Here is a 20735-nt window from a genome sequence, read left to right as displayed (position 1 = left end):
TCATCATCAAAATCATTTTTCCTGATTTCGGAAATCTCATTGAAAACAACATGAATGGATTCTTCGATAATTAAGGTTCTTTTATTGAAGATACGAAAGGCTTTAGAAACCGAAGAATAACCAAGAAAGATTCCTTCATCGGATTTAGCATCAAATTTTCCTAGGTTATCCTTTTCATTCAAGATAAAATATTTACACCCAAAGACTTTAAAATATGAAACATTAGGTTTCTTGTTGTTCCATAACTCATAGGGAGTTTTGGTTAGTAGGGGTCTTACTAGAACTCTATTCAAAATATAGCATGCGGTATTTACGGCTTCGGCCCAAAAATATTTGGGTAGGTTGTGTTCATTCAACATGGTTCTTGCCATTTCTTGTAAATTTCGATTTTTTCTTTCTACTACTCCATTTTGTTGAGGATTTCTAGGAGTAGAGAAATTATGGTTGTAAAAGTAAATTGATTATGTGTAAAGTTTCTACAACTAGCTTTATCTATACAAGTCATAGACAAAGCCAAGTAACTCATAGAGTGCGAATGCGATAGTTATGACTACACATGCTGTAGACTATAACTACCTGTGGGTACATTATTTGGCATCATTCCCAAGATCTTTAGCTAATAGCAAAATTAAATTTGATAAAAATATCTTTTTCTCTTCGGGTGAAGTGCTCGGTTTTGAGATCATGCTCCATACAGGATCTTGAGTCTCTAATAATCTCTTTCAAGAGCTGAGCATTGTTTGTGTGTTGACATTCAAAGATTCTATTACATCTCTCCTTCCACATCCACCAAATAGCGCATCTGAAAGTAACCTTTGCCAGTTGTGTAAGAGGCCCTTTTCTTGAGAAACATTGCATAAGGTCGCCTAGTTCTTGGTGCAAGTTTGGTTGCGGCAGTCTATTGAGTTCAAATCGCTGGAGAATCTCCTTCCATATCCATTTTGTATAATCACAAGCAAAATAGAGGTGGTCAACAGTTTCTTCTTGTTGCAAACAAAGGGAGCATCGGTTAACATGATAGATACCTCTTCTTTTCATATTGTCTATTGTAGGTAGTTTATTGAGAAGGGCCTGCCATGTACATAAGGAGTGTCTTTGTGATCCCGGTCGATCCCATGTCCAACTGCTTGGGACCCACTTGTTATTTCTTTGCCTAATTTGATTCCATGCGGATGTGGCACTAAATTTGCCATTGTCATGAGGCCAAATAAGTGTATCTGAAGAGTTGTTCCTGATTGGAATAGCTATGATAGTCGGCCAAAGTGATAACATTTCGGGAGATAGGATTAGGGAGACACCAAGTACCGTTAGCAATGAACTCGGAAACCTTCCAATCTTTGGGAGCCCCAAGATCTTTTCGTATTCTATCGCCATATAATTGAAATATACTCTTCCCATTCACCCAAGGATCGTACCACATATTAGTACTTGTTCCAGAAGAGATTGCATACGAAATGTGTTTGATTAGCCAATTCCTTGCCTTTAAAATTCCTTTCCAAGCTGCAGAGTGGTATGTTCTTGTTGAAATTTCCCAGATTGATTCCTTTGAAAGATACCTAGCAGAAACCCATTGTGACCATAAGGAACATTTGTTTTGCAAAAGATCCCACAATTGTTGTACTAGGCTTGCTTGATTCCAATCTCTAGTATTTCTCAAGTTTAGCCCCCCTTCATCTTTCGGTTTGCAAATGCTATCCCAATTTACCATATGCATTGCCTTATCATTTGTGCCATTCCAGAAGAAGTTCATTAATAATCGTTCAATATCTTGGAGAAGTCCAGCAGGCAAAAGAAATGCATTACACCAATATATAGAGTAGGAGTGCAATACAGAACGGATGAGTTCGAGTCGTCCTGCTTTTGATAGAAGCCTATTTTTCCAAGAAGAAATTCTATTCTTTATTTTTTGCAGGATAGGCTGACAGTGGGTTTTGTGAATGCCTGTGGATATGAGCGGGAGACCCAAATAAGGAACTGGCAGGCTTCCTTCACTAACCCCCAAAGTTTGTGCAATAAAGACCTTATCCTCAACGTAAGGGCTCATATATACTTTACTTTTCGCATGATTTAACTGAAGTCCAGAAACCATACCAAAGTCATTCATAATAGTAGCCAGGTTTTTTACTGAAGTTGGATCATTTAGGAGGAAGATAAGTAAATCATCTGCAAATGTTATATGTGATATATGAATAGAGCCAGCATTGGGTACCTTAATGCTGCCATTTAAGACTGCATGTTCCAACATACAGCTAAGTCCTTCCATCGCAATAGTAAAGAGATACGGAGAGAGTGGATCACCTTGTCGGATGCCATTCGTGCTCCCAAAAAAACCAATAGGTGAGCCATTAAAGAGTATCGAAAACTTTGGAGTTTCCAGGCAAGATTGAATCCAATTAACCCATTGCTGTGGGAAGTTCATATCGAGGAGCATCTTATAGATAAATTTCCTATTAACTGAATCAAAGGCTTTCCGTAAATCAGCTTTAAAACATATTTTTGTCCCTCTTGCTTTTGAATGCAAATCTTTGACCAAGTCATTAGCAAGCAAAATGTTATGATGTATACTTCTCCCTTTGATGAAAGCAGCTTGATTTGGGCTAATGATCTTGTGTATTACCTTTTGCATTCTATTTGCCAATACTTTGGAGATGATCTTGTAAATAAAGTTGCATAATGATATGGGTCGATGGTTGTATCCATTGAGTTCACAAAATTCCTGGAAATCATGGTTTTGAAATTCACCACCATGATCACTTCTAATTGACGAAATCATAGAACCTTTCTCATTCTGAACAAGTTTACAAAACTTGGTAAAATATCTAAGGCAATCACTTTTCTGTTTTAAGAAGTAAGTCCATGTGTAGATACACAATAACAAAGGCGTATTTGCTACCTCCTAGGCTTGATGTGCAGATTGGTCCGAACAAGTCCATATGGATCAATTGTAAGGGCCTAGAGGTGCTTACTTGATTCTTAGATTTGAAACTACCCTTAATTTGTTTACCTAATTGGCAAGCATCACATACATTATCTTTGATGAACTTGATATGAGGAATTCCTCTTACAAGTTCTTTAGATGATATTTGAGTGATTAGTTTCATGCTAGAATGACCTAATCTTCTATGCCATAGCCAAGCATCCTCATTCAAAACCGAAAAACATATTTCATTACACAAATCATTGATGTCAATAGTGTATACGTTATTTTGTTTTAATGCAATCATAGACATGTTTTTGTGTGGTTTTTCAATGATGCAAGCATTAGATTCGAATCTGACAATGTATCCTTTATCACATAATTGACTAATGCTCAAGAGGTTATGTTTTAAGCCATCAACTAACAAAACATCTTCAATAAGGAAGTTGGATTTGTTACCTATGGTTCCTTTGCCAACGATTTTACCCTTGTTGTTGTCTCCGAAGGTGACATAGCCTTCGTCTACACTAGTGAGCTTAGAGAATTGAGATGGATCTCCGGTCATATGCCTTGAGCATCCACTATCAAGGTACCATCTCTTGCTCCTAGCTTGCGATGGTATAGGTTTCTACAAGAAAGGATGATTTTTAGGTACCCATTTGCTTTTGGGTCTCTTAATGATAGATCTACAATGTTTATCATGTTGCATAGAGTTTATCATGGTTCCTTTAGGAACCCAAATCAATTTGTTTGGACTAATTTTCTTGAATGGACAATAATGCGTCTTCTGTCCAAATTTGCAACAAAAGTTGCATTTGTTTTGGTGTTGAACATGTAGGATGGGACCTTTTATGAAGGTGGTTGGATTTTGGTGAGGACTTCTCACAAATCCAATTCCACTTCTTTTGGGAACGTGACCCTTGTTTGCGAGGATCATGTTTAGTGACTTGCTACCAACCTCAAATTTCTTTAAGGTATCCTTAAGTAGCAAGTTTTCCATTTGGAAAGTTTCTAGATCATGGCATTTGATGCATGAATTTAAACTATCATGATATTTAGTTTTTAACTTATCAAAATCACAAGTAAGACTATCATGCTCCTTTTTTAGCCATTTGTATTTTCTATCAATAATTTTGCATTCATCAAATAAGTCATTGAAGGCATTTAATAATTCATCGAAAGATATATCTACATCTATTAAATTCGTTACCTCTTCTCCAATGGCCATTAAGGCGTAATGAGCAACTTGCTCGGTGTTGGACTCCTCTTCTTCGGACGCGCTCGAATCATCCCATGTTGCTTTGAGCGCCTTCTTCTTTGTTGTTCTCTTTTTGACTTGGGGACAATCACTCTTGTAGTGTCCCGGCTTTTTGCACTCATAGCAAATAACTTGGTCCTTCTTGGGTTCAAGTTTATTTGTAGTGTTAAACTTGTTTCTTTTAATGAATTTTTTAAATTTTCTTGTTATAAGTGCCAAGTCATCGTCATAGTCCTCATCACTTGAGTTTTCTTTCAAGTGGTCTTCCAAAGTTCTAAGTGCCATATCCTTCCTGTTCTTTGGAAGGATGTCTTCTTGCTCTTCATGAGCTTTGCAAGTCATCTCGTAGGTCATTAATGACCCAATTAGTTCTTTAAGAGGGAAGTTGTTTAGATCTTTCGCCTCTTGAATAGCAGTGACTTTAGGATCCCAACTCTTAGGAAGGGATCTTAGAATCTTATTTACGAGCTCAAAATCCGAAAAACTTTTTCCGAGTCCTTTTAGACCGTTGACGACATCCGTGAATCGGGTAAACATGTCGCCAATAGTCTCACTCGGTTTCATCCGGAAAAGTTCAAAAGAGTGTAACAAAAGATTGATTTTTTACTCTTTCACTCAACTTGTGCCTTCATGAGTCACTTCAAGTGTGTGCCAAATATCAAATGCGGTTTCACAAATCGAAACACGATTAACTCGTTTTTATCAAGTGCACAAAATAAGGTATTCATAGCCTTTGCATTAAGAGCGAAAGCCTTCTTCTCCAAATCATTCCAATCGATCATTGGAAGAGAAGACTTTGAAAAACCATTTTCGACAAGATTCTAAAGTTCAAAATCCATAGAAATAAGAAAGATCCTCATTCGGGTCTTCCAATAGGTGTAGTCCATCCCATTGAACATGGGTGGACGTGTAATAGAATGGCCCTCTTGGTTTCCGGCGTAAGCCATCTCTATAGGGTTTTAATCCGTTTGAGAGTTAACCCCGCTCTGATACCAATTGTTAGGATCGAGAGCACTAAGAGGGGGGGGGGGGGGGGGGGGGGAATTAGTGCAGCGGAAAACTTTCTGCGATTAAAATCGAAAGCTGCGTTCGAACGATAAAAATGATTTCTGTGTAAAATCTGATTCTAAGCAAGATGATATTAAAGTTAATCTATGCAGGGAGTTTGCAGCTATGATGAAAACCAGAATATAGGCGCAAGTTAAATCCAATGTTCGTACGAATAAACTGATTTACGTCTAAGTGCTGATTCATAAATCACTTGATTAGGCAAGATGCAGTTTAAGCAAGAGTATGAAGGCAGTTTGCAGTTATGGTAAAGCTCAAAACGTAAACGCAATATGTAATATGATGATCGTATGAAAAAGTAGATTTACGTCTAAACACTGATTCGGAAAGTAAAAGGTTTGAAACCCGATCGTAAAAGCGCAGAAGGCAGTAAGCTTCAGAGGAGGTTTGCAGTAAAGATAATATGCTCAAAGTAAATGCAAACCGAGATTTAGAGTGGTTCGGTCAATCTTGACCTACTCCACTTTTGGCTTCCTCCACCGACGAGGTCACCGACGTCAACTAGAGGCCTTCCTTCAATAGGCGAAGGCCAACCACCCTTTTACAGTTTCATTCCTTTTGACGGGCTTAGGAGACAACCCTTACAAAAATTTTCTCTCCTCTCTTTACAACTCAAAACTTGAAGAACAGAGGGAGGAGAACTTTTGGCCTTTACAACAATTTTGAACTCTAAGAATCACAGAAAGATGTCAAGATTTCTAGTGTTAGTTGCTTCCTTTCAGTGCTGAATGGGTGGGGTATTTATAGGCCCCAACCCAGTTCAAATTTGGAGCTCAAAACTGTCAATTCCCGGAATTCCGGGATCAAGCGGTTGCACCTCTTGACTAGGGCGGTTGCACCGCCTGGCAGAGCTCGAAGACTGAGCCTCTAGGCGGTGCCACCTCTGTCAGGGGCGGTTGCACTTCTCTGCCAGAGCTCGAAGACCGAGCTCAGGCGGTTGCACCTCCTGACTAGGGCGGTTGCACCGCCTGCTAGAGCTCGAAGACCGAGCTCAGGCGGTGCTACCTCCTGTCAGGAGAGGTTGCACCGCCCAGTCTCGCTTGGAGACTGAGCCCAGGCGGTTGCACCTCTTGGCTGGGGCGGTTGCACCGCCCAGTCTCCCTGGGAGACTTAGCCCAGGCGGTTGCACCTCCTAGCTTGGGCGGTTGCACCTCCTACAGTAATCAGGGTCCGAATGGGTAGATCCATTCGGCCCAAATTGGGTCTTTCAGGGGCCCAATTGCCCCAAGATTAAGCCAATGGGATCACCTCCCATTACCACCTTAATCATTGTGCTAACTACGATAAATCCTAAGACAATTTCTGCAGCTTGCTCCGGTGCATCAATCGCATCTTCCGGCGAGTTTCCGGCGAACTTCCGTCGATCATCCGATGAACCCTCGGTGATTCTCCTGCGGACTTCCGGCAAACTCCTGGACTTGCGACGATACTCTTGGCGAGTTCCGATGAGCTTCTTTGGCAAGCTTATGGACTTCTCGGATTTGTTCCTACAGAACCTCCGACGACAGTCCGAACTTCCATCGAGCTCTCGAACTCCCAACGTGATCATTGTCATGACTCCGGCGCAACTCCTGTTGCATGTCTTACTTTCATCGTAGTTAATCATACACACTTATCTCAACATATAGGTTAGACAACAAATGACAATTGACTTCATCATCAAAATCCGAGATTCAACAAAACTAAGGGCTACCTCTTTTGATCTAAAAAGATCATGGTCATATGAATCTCCTTCAATCCTTTTTCCTTTTGATCTCTTAGGAGCCATTATCTAGACAAGATGATGATGAAATTGTGAAAAATAAGCAAGGGAAAGAGAAAAGAAAAGAAGGATTTCAAGTGTTACCTTATGGAGATTAGGTTGAGAGATGGAGAGCTTGGACCACCAAGAATCCTTCTCCAATGCTTCTAAGAGTTAGAATGAGGGTTAGGGGGAATGCGAGAGGGCTTTGAGAGCTTTTTCTTCGGGTTGGGGGCGGTGTCACCGTCGGCCCTAGCCCCTCGGGTTAATAAGGGTCGCTCGGTCGGTGCCACCGCCAAACCGAGCGGTGTCACCGCCTGACGCCCGAGCGCTCAAGCGGTGCTACCGCCGGATCTGGCGGTGCCACCGCTGGCATCCCGCGGAGGAAAGAAAAAAAAATTTTCTTCCTCCCTTTTGTTTAGCTTTTTCCCTCAAGATAATAAGTTATACTTTAATGGATCATTTTGAATTGCAGAAGAAGGAAGAAATCAAATTCACAAAAGAAAGGAAAAGGACGAGTCATTTTTCGTGAAGCTCATTTTAGGGACAATTTAACATGCCTAATTCCCTACGGATGAATTCAAATTGGTCTTCATTTAAGGCTTTTGTAAAAATATCTGCTAATTGATGCTTTGTGTCAATAAATTCTAATACAACATCATTGTTAAGGACGTGATCGCGTATGAAATGATGCCTAACGTCGATGTGCTTAGTTCTAGAGTGCTGAATTGGATTTTTAATAAGACATATGACACTAGTATTATCACATTTTATGGGAATGTTTTTAAAGTGAATTCCATAGTCTTCTAATGTATTTTTCATCCAAACAACTTGTGCACAGCATGCACTTGCAGCAATGTATTCGGCTTCCGCCATAGATAGTGCAACTGAATTTTGTTTCTTGGAAGTCCAAGAAACAAGTGCATGTCCTAAAAATTGGCATGTTCCAGATGTACTTTTTCTATCTATCCTGCATCCGCCAAAATCGGCATATGCATAAGCTATTAAATCAAATTTTACAGATTTTGGATACCACAGTCCTAGATTTGGAGTTCCTTTAAGATACCTAAATATTCTTTTAACACTTTTAAGATGAGATAATTTAGGATTTGATTGAAACCTAGCGCAAAGTCCTACACTAAACATAATATCCGGTCTAGTCGCGGTGAGGTAGAGTAGACTACCTATCATTCCCCTATATATTTTTTTATCGAAATTTTCACTATTTTCATCCATATCTAACTTAGTCGCAGTACTCATAAGGGTGTTTATTACTTTTGAATTATCCATGTTAAATCGTTTTAACAATTCTAATGTATATTTAGATTGGTTAAGAAATATACCATCACTAAGTTGTTTGATTTGTAATCCCAAAAAGAAAGTTAATTCACCCATTAAACTCATTTCAAATTCATGACTCATACATTTGGCAAATGATTCACATAGTGATTCATCCGAAGAGCCAAAAATAATATCGTCAACATAAATTTGCACAATAAGAAAATTATTTTCAAAATGTTTAATAAACAATGTAGTATCAACCTTGCCTTTAGTAAAATTATTTAAAATAAGAAAGGAACTAAGCCTTTCATACCAAGCTCTAGGAGCTTGTTTCAAGCCATAGAGAGCTTTAGGTAATTTGAATACATGATTAGGAAGAAGAGAATTTTCAAATCCGGGAGGTTGTTCGACATATACTTCTTCGGAAATAAAACCATTCAAGAAAGCACTTTTGACATCCATTTGAAATAGTTTAAAATTATTACTACTAGCAAAGGCAAGGAGCATCCTTATGGCTTCTAATCGAGCCATGGGAGCGAAGGTTTCTTCGTAATCGATACCTTCTTCTTGGTTGAAACCTTTGGCCACTAATCTAGCCTTGTTTCTAACCACGATACCATTTTCGTCTTGCTTGTTTCTAAAGACCCATTTAGTACCAATGACTAAATGGTCACTAGGTCTAGGAACAAAGCTTCCATACCTTATTCCTCTCAAATTGATTCAATTCCTCTTGCATTGCAATAACCCAAAAATCATCTTTTATGGCCTCGTCAATACATTTAGGTTCAATTTGAGAAAGGAAGGTGGCATTAGCACAAAAATTCTTGAAAGAGGAACGAGTTTGAACCCCTTTTGATGTATCTCCTATAATTAGCTCCTTTGGATGAGCATCTATATACTTCCATTCCTTGGGTAAGGAAATTTTGGAAGAAGGTGCATCCAAGTTGCTATTTTGAGGAGGAGGTTCATTTAAATTCAAATTATCAAAACCAAGATCATCATCAAAATTATTTTTCTTTAAATTAGAAATTATCAAAACTACATGAATAGACTCTTCTATTACTAACGTTCTTTTGTTAAAAACCTGAAAAGCCTTAGAAATGGAAGAGTAACCAAGAAAGATGCCTTCATCGGATTTAGCATCAAATTTTCCTAAGACATCCCTTTTATTCAAAATAAAGCATTTACAACCGAAAACTTTAAAATATGAAATATTTGGTTTTTTGTTATCCCACAATTCATAGGGAGGTTTTGATAAGGATGGTCTTATTAGGACTCTATTTATGATGTATCAAGTCGTATTTACGGCTTCGGCCCAAAAATACTTAGGTAAACTATGTTCATTTAACATAGTTCTTGCCATTTCTTGTAGGTTTCTATTTTTTCTTTAAACTACTCCATTTTGTTGGGGATTCCTCGGAGTGGAGAAGTTGTGATTGTATCCATTAACTTCACAAAATTTTTGAAAGTCACAGTTTTAAAATTCGCCACCGTGATCACTCCGAATTGATGAAATCATGAAACCTTTTTCGTTTTGAGTAAGTTTACAAAATTTAGAGAAGCACTTGAAGCAATCACTTTTGTGGACTAAGAAATAGGTCCAAGTGTACCTAGTATAGTAATCCACAATTACAAACGCATATTTGCTTCCTCCTAGACTTGTTGTGTCAATTGGTCCGAATAAATCCAAATGGATCAATTGTAGTGGTCTAGTGGTACTAATTTGATTTTTTGGTTTGAAACTAGTTTTTATTTGTTTACCTAGTTGACATGCATCACATACTTTGTCCTTTGTAAACTTCATATTTGGAATCCCTCGTACTAAATCTCTAGATGAGATCTTAGATATTAGTTTCATGCTTGCATGGCCTAATCTCCTATGCCAAAGCCAAGCATCATCATTTAGAGCGGAGAAGCACATTTCATTACTTAGTTTATCAAGGTTGATGGTGTAGACATTATTTTATTTTAATGCAATCATAGTCAAGTTATTGTTTGGTTTTTCGATAATACACAAATTTGATTCGAATCTAACGATATAACCTTTATCGCATAGTTGACTAATACTCAAGAGATTATGTTTCAATCCATCAACTAGTAAAACATCATCAATGGAAAAACTAAATTTGTTACCAATAGTTCCCTTGCCAATGATTTTACCTTTGTTGTTGTCTCCGAAGGTGACGTACCCTTCTTCTTTGCTAGTGAGCATAGAGAAATGAGATGGATCTCCAGTCATATGTCTTGAGCATCCACTATCGAGATACTATCTCTTGCTCCTAGCTTGTGGGTTTGTCTACAAAAGAGGATGACTTTTAGGTACCCATTTGATTTTGGGTGCCTCAAAAATTGATCCACTAACTTTGTTATTTATTATTGAATCCTTTATTGTTCCTTTAAGAACCCATATTAATTTTTGTGAACTAATTTTCCTAAATGGACATTTATAGGCAATATGTCCGGATTTGCAACAGAAGTTGCATTTCATATAAGAGGAAACATGTAATGTAGGTCCTTTTAAGAAAGTGGTAGGATTTTGATGTAATCCTTTTACAAATCCAATTTCATTTCTATTTGCGACGTGACCCTTGTGTGCAAGGATCATATCTAATCCTTTGCTACCAACCTTAAAATAGTTTAAGGTTTCTTTAAGAAGCAAATTTTCATTTTTTATTGCTTCTAAATGCTCACACTTAGAGCATGGAGGAGTTTGAAGACTATCAAACTTATCTTGTAGCAAAGCATGCTCTTTCTTTAAGATACTTAACTTCTTGCTAACAGTTCTACATTCATCAAATAATTCATGAAAAACGATAGAGTTCTTCAAAAGATAAATCTTCATTAAATAAATCAGATACCTCTTCTCCTAAAGCCATTAGCGCGTAATGAGCAACTTGCTCGGTGTTGGACTCCTCTTCTTCGGACGCACTTGAATCATCCCACATTGCCTTGAGCGCCTTCTTCTTTGATGTTCTCTTTTTGGCTTGAGGACAATCGTTCTTGTAGTGTCCCGGTTTTTTGCATTCATAGCAAATCACTTGGTCCTTCTTTTGTTCAAATTTGTTTTTTGTATTATTTTTAAATTTGTTCTTTCTTAAATATTTTTTAAATTTTTGAGTCAAAAGTGCAATGTCATTGTCACTGTCCTCATCACTTGATGTTCCTTTCAAGTGGTCTTTTTGTGATTTGAGTGTCATATCCTTCCTGTTCTTTGGAAGGGGGTTCTCGAGCTCGTCATGAGCTTGACATGTCATTTCGTAGGTCATTAAAGACCCAATGAGTTCTTCAAAAGGGAATGCTTTAAGGTCTTTGGCCTCTTGAATGGTCGTAACTTTTGGATCCCAACTTTTAGGGAGGGATCTTAAGATTTTAGTTACTAGTTCAAAGTTAGTAAAATCTTTACCAAGAGCTTTGAGTCCATTGATGACATCCGTAAACCGAGTGTACATGTCTCCGATGGACTCACTTGGTTTCATTCAGAAAAGTTCGTAAGAGTGCACAAGGATGTTGATTTTGGACTCTTTCACTCGGCTAGTGCCTTCATGAGTGACCTCAAGAGTTCTCCAAATATCAAAGGCCGAATCACAAATTGAAACACGATTAAATTCATTTTTGTCTAGTGCACAAAACAAGGCATTCATAGCCTTTGCATTTAAAGCAAAAACCTTCTTCTCCGATTCATTCCATTCGCTCATCGGAAGAGAAGATTTTTGAAATCCGTTTTCAACAATAGTCCAAAGCTCGAAATCCATAGAAATGAGGAAGATCCTCATCCGAGTCTTCCAATAAGTATAATCCGACCCATTAAACAAGGGTGGACGTGTGATAGAATGACCCTCATTCATGCCGGAGTAAGCCATCTCTCTTGGGTATTAAACCAAATATGAGAGTGAGCCTTGCTCTGATACCAATTGTTAGGATCGAAGCAGCACTAAGAGGGGGGGGGTGAATTAGTGCAGTGAATTAAAACGTTGGTTTTCGATAAATCTTTCGTATGATAAGAACGGAACTTGAAAACCTTAAATTGAAAGCGTATTCTTAAAGTTGCGCAACAAAAGTAATATGGAACTAAAGCATGTAAGAAGGTTTGCAGTAATGTAAATAGCAATAATGAAATGCAAACCAGAGATCACGTCGATTTTAGAGTGGTTCGGTCAAATGACCTACATCCACTTGCAAGGCCCCTCTTCGATGAGGCTCCCACCTTCCACTAGCAAATCTCTTGAAATGGAATGGCAAATACCCTTCTTACAACCTTTTACATGCAGTTCAATCTCTTACAAATTTTCAGCAAGAAAGGAGGAGAACTCTCTAGCAAATTGAAAACAAGAAAGGCAAAGACTCTTCTAAGACTTTTCTCTCAATCACTTGCTACTTAAAGAGTTGTGTTCTCAGTTGAGACTTGAGGGGTATTTATAGGCCTCAAGAGGATTCAAATTTGGGCTCCAAAAAATTTGAATTCTCTTATGTTCCCGATGCTGGCAGTGCCACCGCCCAGCGCTCGGGTGCTGGACGGTGCAACCGCCCAGCCCAGGAGGTGTCACCGCCCAGCCCAGGCGGTGCCACCGCTTGGCTCTCCGATTCACTGGTTTGGCTTAATTTTAGCCCAAACCAAATCTGACTTTGGGCCCAGTTGGCCCCTAACCAGGATATAGGATTATCTCTTAATCCTAATCCTAATTACAAGTGAACTACATAACAAAAAAAAATCTTAAGCAAGTTTTCAACCGCGAACGTCGAGTCTTGTTCCGGCGAGCTTTCCAACGAACTTCTTTCGACGGACTCCCTACAAGCTCCCGATCTTGTGATGACTTTAACGAGTAGCCAAGCCTTCCCGGTGATCTCCGTGAACCTCCGATGATCTCTTCGGCGAACCTCCGAAAATTTCGATAGGTTCCCGATTTCTTCGCGGTTGGTTCCGGCAACATCTCCGACGATTCTTCGGACTCTTAAACGTCCATCGATCTTGACTCCGGTATTATTGCTTTGTGTTTTCTGATTATCATAGTTACTCCTGCACACTTAACTCAATAATATAGATTAGATCAATTAACCCATCAATTGATTTTATCATCAAAATCCGAGATTCAACAATTCTGAGCCCCAAAACAATCGTCTTGGAGGCCTACGGGAGATGTTTCGTATCTCGGGACGCAAAAAGGAGTGCGACACGAGGACATCCCAGGGGGTCACCCATCCTAGTACTACTCTCGCCCAAGCACGCTTAACTTTGGAGTTCTGATGGGATCCGGAGCTTAAGTGCTGGTATGATCGCACCTGTTTCGCTTGCTTCGTCCCTCGCCTATGTGCATATCGCGGCTGGCGCATCAACGTCCGAAGCCTCATGCCCGTCATGAAACCGTCGATGCTTTCCCAATCCGGAAAGCTCTCTCCGAGCCCCACGATACTGACTACTTAGTGGTCACGGCAAATTCCGAGACCCAAAACAATCGGCTCGGAGGCCTATGGGAGATGTTTCGTATCTCGGGACGCAAAAAGGAGTGCGACACGAGGACTTCCCAAGGGGTCACCCATCCTAGTACTACTCTCGCCCAAGCACGCTTAACTTCGGAGTTCTAATGGGATCTGGAGCTTAAGTGCTGGTATGATCGCACCCGTTTCGCTTGCTTCGTCCCTCGCCTCTATGCACATCGCGGCTGGCGCATCAACGTCCGGAGCCTCTTGCCCGTCACGAAACCGTCGAAGCTTTCTCGAACGATCATGAAATCCCTATTGCAAGCTCTCTCCGAGCCGTAGCCCAACGACTGCGTATCGGTCACGGCAAGCGCACATTGAAACCATCGGCACTTTCTAGAACGATCTCAGAATCGCTATTGCGACCCCTATCCGGAAAGCTCTCTCCGAGCCCCACGATATTGACTACATAGCGGTCACGGCAAATTCCGAGCCCCAAAACAATCGTCTCGGAGGCCTACGGGAGATGTTTTGTATCTCGGGACGCAAAAAGGTGTGCGACACGAGGACTTTCCAGGGGGTCACCCATCCTAGTACTACTCTCGCCCAAGCACGCTTAACTTCAGAGTTCTGATGGGATCCGGAGCTTAAGTGCTGGTATGATCGCACCCGTTTCGCTTGCTTCGTCCCTCGCCTATGTGCACATCACGGTTGGCGCATTAACGTCCGGAGCCTCTTGCCCGTCACAAAACTATCGATGCTTTCTCGAACAATCACGAAATCGCTATTGCAAGCTCTCTCCGAGCCCTAGCCCAACGGCTGCATATCAGTCACGGCAAGTGTACGCCGAAACCATCGGCACTTTCTAGAACGATCTCGGAATCGCTATTGCGACCCCAATCCGGAACGCTCTCTCCGAGCCCCATGATACTGACTGCGTAGCGTTCACGGCAAATTCCGAGCCCCAAAACAATCGTCTCGGAGGCCTACGGGAGATGTTTCGTATCTCGGGATGCAAAAAGGAGTGTGACACGAGGACTTCCTAGGGTGTCACCCATCCTAGTACTACTCTTGCCCAAGCACGCTTAACTTCGGAGTTCTGATGGGATCCAGAGCTTTAGTGCTAGTATGATCTCACCCGTTTCGGGTGCTTCGTCCCTCGCCTATGTGCACGTCGCGGCCGGCGCATCAAGGTCCGGAGCCTCTTGCCTGTCACAAAACCGTTAGCGCTTTCTCGAATGATAATGAATCCCCTATTGCAAGCTCTCTCCGAGCCTTAGCCCAACGACTGCGTATCGGTCATGACAAGTTTGCGTCGAAACCATCGGTACTTTCTAGAACGATCTCGGAATCGCTGTTGCGACCCCATTCCGAAAAGCTCTCCCCGAGCCCCACGATACTGACTGTGTAGCAGTCACGGCAAATTCCGAGCTCCAAAACAATCGTCTCGGAGGCTAACGGGAGATGTTCCGTATCTCGGGACGCAAAAAGGAGTGTGACACGAGGACTTCCTGACACGCCCCTCAAAATATCGACAATATTTAAAATTTTTCATCACAACTAACCCAGGATCCAAACACAAATTTGAGGTCACTAAGAAAACATTCTGATCAAAATTTCACTTCTATAATCTACCAATTCATAACCCTGTGTAATTCACAAACATAGCACACATCACTCGATAATTCATACAATCTGAACTCAACTCATCAAAATAAAAACCACAATATAAATCCACAAGTGGGGAAATCTATGCAGTCACCACAATCATCGATTTACCATAAGTTCATATCATTGCATGTATTTAACTTAACATTCCAAAACCCTATACATGAGGGATCCTTTAACTTACACAAAATCCACAGGTTTAGATTCATAGTCACATTTCATTAGATGCAAGGTAGCTTATACAACAACTACATATATGCTAACAAAAGTTCTGCCCAACGTCTTCTAAACTTTCCACTGCCTCAGCCCAATCTTAACATTTAAGCAAGCAATACGCTATCCTGAAAAATTTATCAACAAACGGGGTGAGCATAAAGAGCTCAGCAAGTGACTAACATATCCATATCAAAATAGTACAATTTCCAAAGAGATACAGTTTCAAAACACAAGGCAGAATATACGATTTCGTAGACATAATATCATTAGGAGCAGAAACACAATTGTCCTTTCAATCTTACATATTTGGTTCCTGACAGATGGGGCATAGAGTAATTGGAGCATATCAGTAACAAAGGAAACATATCGGAGCTTATCAATGGCATATAAAATGGTCCGAAGCATATCAACGGCATATGGAACATTTTGAAGCAAAATCATCAGTGAATGAAGCATTTCAGAGCATATCAAAAACAAATATCGTACAGAAGCTCAAACGTCGTCCTTGACGTCGCAATCATATCATTCTTATCCAGAGCATGAACAGAAACAACTCACCAAAACTCTGGATGTCATATCAAACATATAGAGGGTGTAGTGGGATCTCAGTCAGAATGTGATTCATCCATTTCTGAATGACCACCTGACAAAAGTCTCCCACGTCTAGGAGCTCCATCCACCCACGTCTAGGTGAAGTCAAAGGGGGCCGGCAGAGCATCGCAGGCTCTAAGCACATACCCACATAGCGGGCAACAAGCGCATATCCCACATAGCGAGACCCCACATAGCGGGCAATAAGCGCATATCCTTTACCATTTCTGGCAAAGGTCCAAACAATCCCACACACCAGAGTACAAAAGGGCAGTTTCAACAATAAGTAGCATATATCGGAAGCACACGCGGAACAACGAAGCTTACATGTGCCTTTTTAAGAACAATATGACGCAAGGAACAAATCTCTCACAAATGTATTCATATAAGAAAGGAAAATGGAAGCAAGAGTGTACAGGGAATCCAATTATATTTAGCTCAATTCAAATAAGAAGGTTAGACGAATTCAAGTATCCAAAGGAATGGAACAGAATACGCGAAATCGACCAAAGCTCGATTTCGGACAGAATTCCAGTGGCACATCAAACAAATATTTCAGAATAACAATTATGCTCCAATACCCATAAGAAGGCTATGGTCGAATCATATATCAATCTATATTATGATGGAACAGATTTCATATGAAATAGGGCTCCCAACACAGAGTTACCTCTGATTTGGTAACACAAGGTCAAAATCACAATCACTGTTTTGCAGAATTTATAGGGTCGGATTCAACAGATGATAGGGTGGGCAATTGAACTCCAAAATTTTCAAACTATATGTCAAAAGAAAGATGTTCAAGTCTAGTTTCAAATAAAATCAGTTTGGTAAAAATCAGAATTTTCAACAGGAAGTTATATGCATTTTAGTATCGAAAGGTCAGAAATCTTGAACCCTGTTTTACAGCGTCTATAGGCTCATTTGAAAGAGATGTTTGGGTAAGTATTCGGTGTCCAAAATTTACAAAATCAGTGTCAAAAGAAAGATATAAGAGTCTAATTTCAAACAAAATAGTTCTTGCCTAAATTCACATTTTGTACTAAAACTTATAGCTAAAACAGTGTATAGGGGTCAGTTTACCGAAAATATTTCAGAATCCATGGTTCTATGTCCAAAGAGAAACATATCAGTTTCTAAATAGAAATCTTTCAATTTATTTTGGATCAACATAAAAACAGAGTCTAATACTACTGTAGGATGGGGTTAGAACACTTGCCTTTGAAAATTTTGATCCGAAGTGAAAAGATTAAAGCAAGAACCCTAAAAGCCCCAATTTTTGTTTCTCTTCTTCTTCTTCTTCTTCTTCTTCTTCTTCTTCTTTCTTTCCCTGATCACCCACGAGCTGCCTTCTCTGCTTCCTTAAGAACGAAGGCAGAGAAGCTTAAGCGGTGGGATTTGTCATTTGGTGCATTTTGCAGGTTAGTCCTTGTTTTTATCATATTCACGATTAGGTCCTTAGGGTTTACATATAGGTCCTCAGATTCTTTTTTTTTTTTTTTTTTTGAACAGATCTACCAAATCTTAAAAATAAGTTACCTCTGATTCATACTCTATTTCTTTTGTCAATTAAAATAGATGCTTACATTATCACCAGAAATTTATACGAACATTCGGAAATGAGGGGTGTTACACTCTCCCCCCCTTAAAAGAAAAATTTAGTCCTCTAAATTTATCGTACCTCTATTCGATGAAAAGACGAGGATACACCTTTTTCATTTCCTTTTCTAGCTCCCAAGTTGTCTCCTCTCCAGAATGATGTCTCCAAATTACTTGAACCAGTGGGATGACCCGATTCCTTAGGACTTTTTCTTTCTTATCAATAATCTGAATAGGCTTTTCCACATAGGTTAAATCTTTATCGATCTCCACCAGCTCATACTTAATGATGTGAGAAGGGTCATACATATACTTTCTAATCATCGAGACATGAAATATATCATGGACATGGCTCAATGCTGGTGGCAAGGCAATCCTGTAAGTGACAGAACCAACCCTCTCAAGAACCTCAAAAGGTCCAATAAATCTTGGGCTTAATTTTCCTTTCTTCCCAAACCTCATAATGCCTTTGGAAGGGGAGACTTTTAAGAATACAAAATCTCCAATTTCAAACTCAATATCTCGTCTCCTAGTGTCGGCATAACTCTTTTGACGACTCTGAGCAGCTTTTAACCTTTTCCTTATAACTTGAATTTTCTCGGTAGTTTCTTGTACCTTGTCCGGTGCTAACAACTTTCTGTCTCCAACTTCCTCCCAACCTATAGGTGTTATGCACTTTCGCCCATATAGAGCTTCATAAGGAGCTATCTGAATACTTGAATGATAACTATTATTATACGTGAACTCAACAAGTGAAATATCCTTATCCCATTCACCTTTCCAATCCATAACATAGGCTCTAAGCAAATCCTCAAGTGTTTGAATTATTCTTTCTGACTGATCATCAGTTTGAGGATGATATGCAGTACTAAACTTGACTTTAGTGCCCATAGATTCCTGTAATCTTCTCCAGAATCTAGAGAGAAATCTGGAGTCTCTATCAGAGATGATCTCCTTTGGAATACCATGAAGTCTTAATATTTAATTAACATATAAATCTGCAAGTCTATCAAGCGAATAAGTCATATTAATCGGTAGGAAATGTGCAGATTTTGTTAACCTATCAATGATAACCCAAATAGCATCATGCTTCCTCGAGGTTCTGGGTAGTCCCGAAACAAAGTCCATAGTAATACATTCCCATTTCCATTGAGGAATAACTAAAGGTTGCAGTAACCCTCTAGGTCTTTGGTGTTCTACTTTGATTTGCTGATACGTCAAACATTTTGAAACATACATTGCAATTTCCTTCTTCATGCCATCCCACCAATAATGACTTTGAAGATCTCTATACATCTTAGTGCTCCCAGGGTGTAGGGTGTACTTTGAAGTATGACTTTCAGTTAGGATTTGATTCTTGATATCTAGTTCATTTGGTACACATACTCTCTCCCCAAATCTCAATAGGCCATCCTTTGAAATTTGAAATTGTGGCTTCAATCCCTTTTCTACTTCACCCCTCAAGTAGATTAAATGTGGATCTCGCAATTGTCCTTCCTTAATTTGTTGCATAAGATCAGACTGCACTTGAATGGAGGCCATCAAAATCATCAAGTCTTGCTCTTTCCTCAAAGCTTTCAAATCAAAATTTTCTTCTATTAGCTTCCATTGCTTCACGACCAGACTAGCCATAAAACTTGTAGATTTTCTACTAAGTGCATCAGCTACAACATTGGCCTTGCCTGGGTGATAACGGATGGCACAATCATAATCCTTCAGAAGTTCTATCCATCTTCGCTGCCTCATGTTCAACTCTTTCTGAGTGAAAATATATTTTAAACTCTTGTGATCAGTGAAAAATTCAAACTGTCGACCATACAAATAATGTCTCCAAATCTTTAGAGCAAAAATGATTGCTGCTAATTCCAAATCATGAGTTGGATAATTCAATTCATAACCTTTAAGTTGCCTAGAAGCATAAGCAATTACTCTCCCTTCCTGCATCAAAACACATCCTAGGCCCTTTCTTGAAGCATCAGTATAAACTACAAATCCCTCACTACCACTTGGAATAGTGAGAATAGGGGCACTAGTCAATCTTCTTTTTAACTCTTGAAAGCTTTGCTCACAATCATCACCCTATACAAATTTCATATTCTTCTTAGTGAGTTTGGTGAGAGGTTGAGCAATTTGAGAAAATCCCTCCACAAATCTCCTGTAATAACCTGCCATGCCCAAGAAACTTCTAACCTCTATTACATTTGTTGGTACTTCCCATTCAACTACAGCTTCTATTTTCCTTGGATCAACAGATATACCCTTCCCTGAAATCACATGGCCTAAGAAAGCAACTTCGTTCAACCAAAATTCACATTTGCTGAACTTCGCATACTGATAGGGGTAAAAATGGCGATGTGACACCATGACAGCATCCCCTTGAGCGACACACTGCCCGAGGCTCGCCATACCCTGCAGCAGCTCGGCCTCCCACGCAGCCCCAGTGGCAATGTCAGACGCCACCAAAGGTACAACCCTACCGTGCAGACAACCACGTCAGGTAACATCAAACTTCATCTATAAATAACCCCAAACTCTAAAGAGAAAAGGGGAGCGGAACTCACTCAGACACAAAACACTCAGAGGCTCTTCTTCTGCCTCATCCACTATCCCCTCCACATCTTTCTCTAACTTGATCGTCGGAGGGGTCGGGCCGAGCTCCCGGCCCGACCTGTGTGCAGGTGCGAGACGGTGTCGCCTCTTCCCGAAGCTACGGCGGAGCTGCCTCCCGACCCGAACCGCCGACCCGACCTGCCTAACCGACCTCCCGACCCGAACCACCGAGCTCGGCCGCCGGGAGACCCCGAAGGATGCCCCCACGGAGATCAACGCCTTCCGGACCCGAACCGAGCCGCGACGGCCCCGAGGCCATTACTAAAAAAGTTACTTACCGTAACAGAATGGTGCTAGAAGGAGGGCCCGAAATGATGGTACGTTAGTCTTCTCCTTGGTTGCTCCACTGCAGCCGACCTGCACTAGCAGCA

At 40.3% G+C, this 20735-nt stretch overlaps 4 non-coding genes across 4 annotated transcripts; all 4 read right to left on the bottom strand.

The window, feature by feature from the left end:
- Positions 1–13425: 13425 nt before the first annotated feature.
- LOC135588754 (5S ribosomal RNA) lies at positions 13426–13544 on the bottom strand. The gene has a single exon (XR_010476457.1). It is a non-coding gene; the product is annotated as a 5S ribosomal RNA (ribosomal RNA).
- Positions 13545–13763: 219 nt separating this feature from the next.
- Positions 13764–13882, bottom strand: LOC135588233 (5S ribosomal RNA). The gene has a single exon (XR_010476155.1). It is a non-coding gene; the product is annotated as a 5S ribosomal RNA (ribosomal RNA).
- A 350-nt stretch (positions 13883–14232) lies between these two features.
- LOC135593864 (5S ribosomal RNA) lies at positions 14233–14351 on the bottom strand. The gene has a single exon (XR_010479857.1). It is a non-coding gene; the product is annotated as a 5S ribosomal RNA (ribosomal RNA).
- Positions 14352–14701: 350 nt separating this feature from the next.
- On the bottom strand, positions 14702–14820 carry LOC135592408 (5S ribosomal RNA). Its single transcript, XR_010479030.1, has one exon. It is a non-coding gene; the product is annotated as a 5S ribosomal RNA (ribosomal RNA).
- Positions 14821–20735: the final 5915 nt, after the last annotated feature.

This window comes from Musa acuminata, chromosome BXJ1-1, assembly GCF_036884655.1.
Source record: "Musa acuminata AAA Group cultivar baxijiao chromosome BXJ1-1, Cavendish_Baxijiao_AAA, whole genome shotgun sequence".
NCBI classification, from domain to species: Eukaryota; Viridiplantae; Streptophyta; class Magnoliopsida; order Zingiberales; family Musaceae; genus Musa; species Musa acuminata.
Note: the sequence above shows the minus strand (reverse complement) of the source record. Positions and strands in the feature narration are given on the sequence as shown.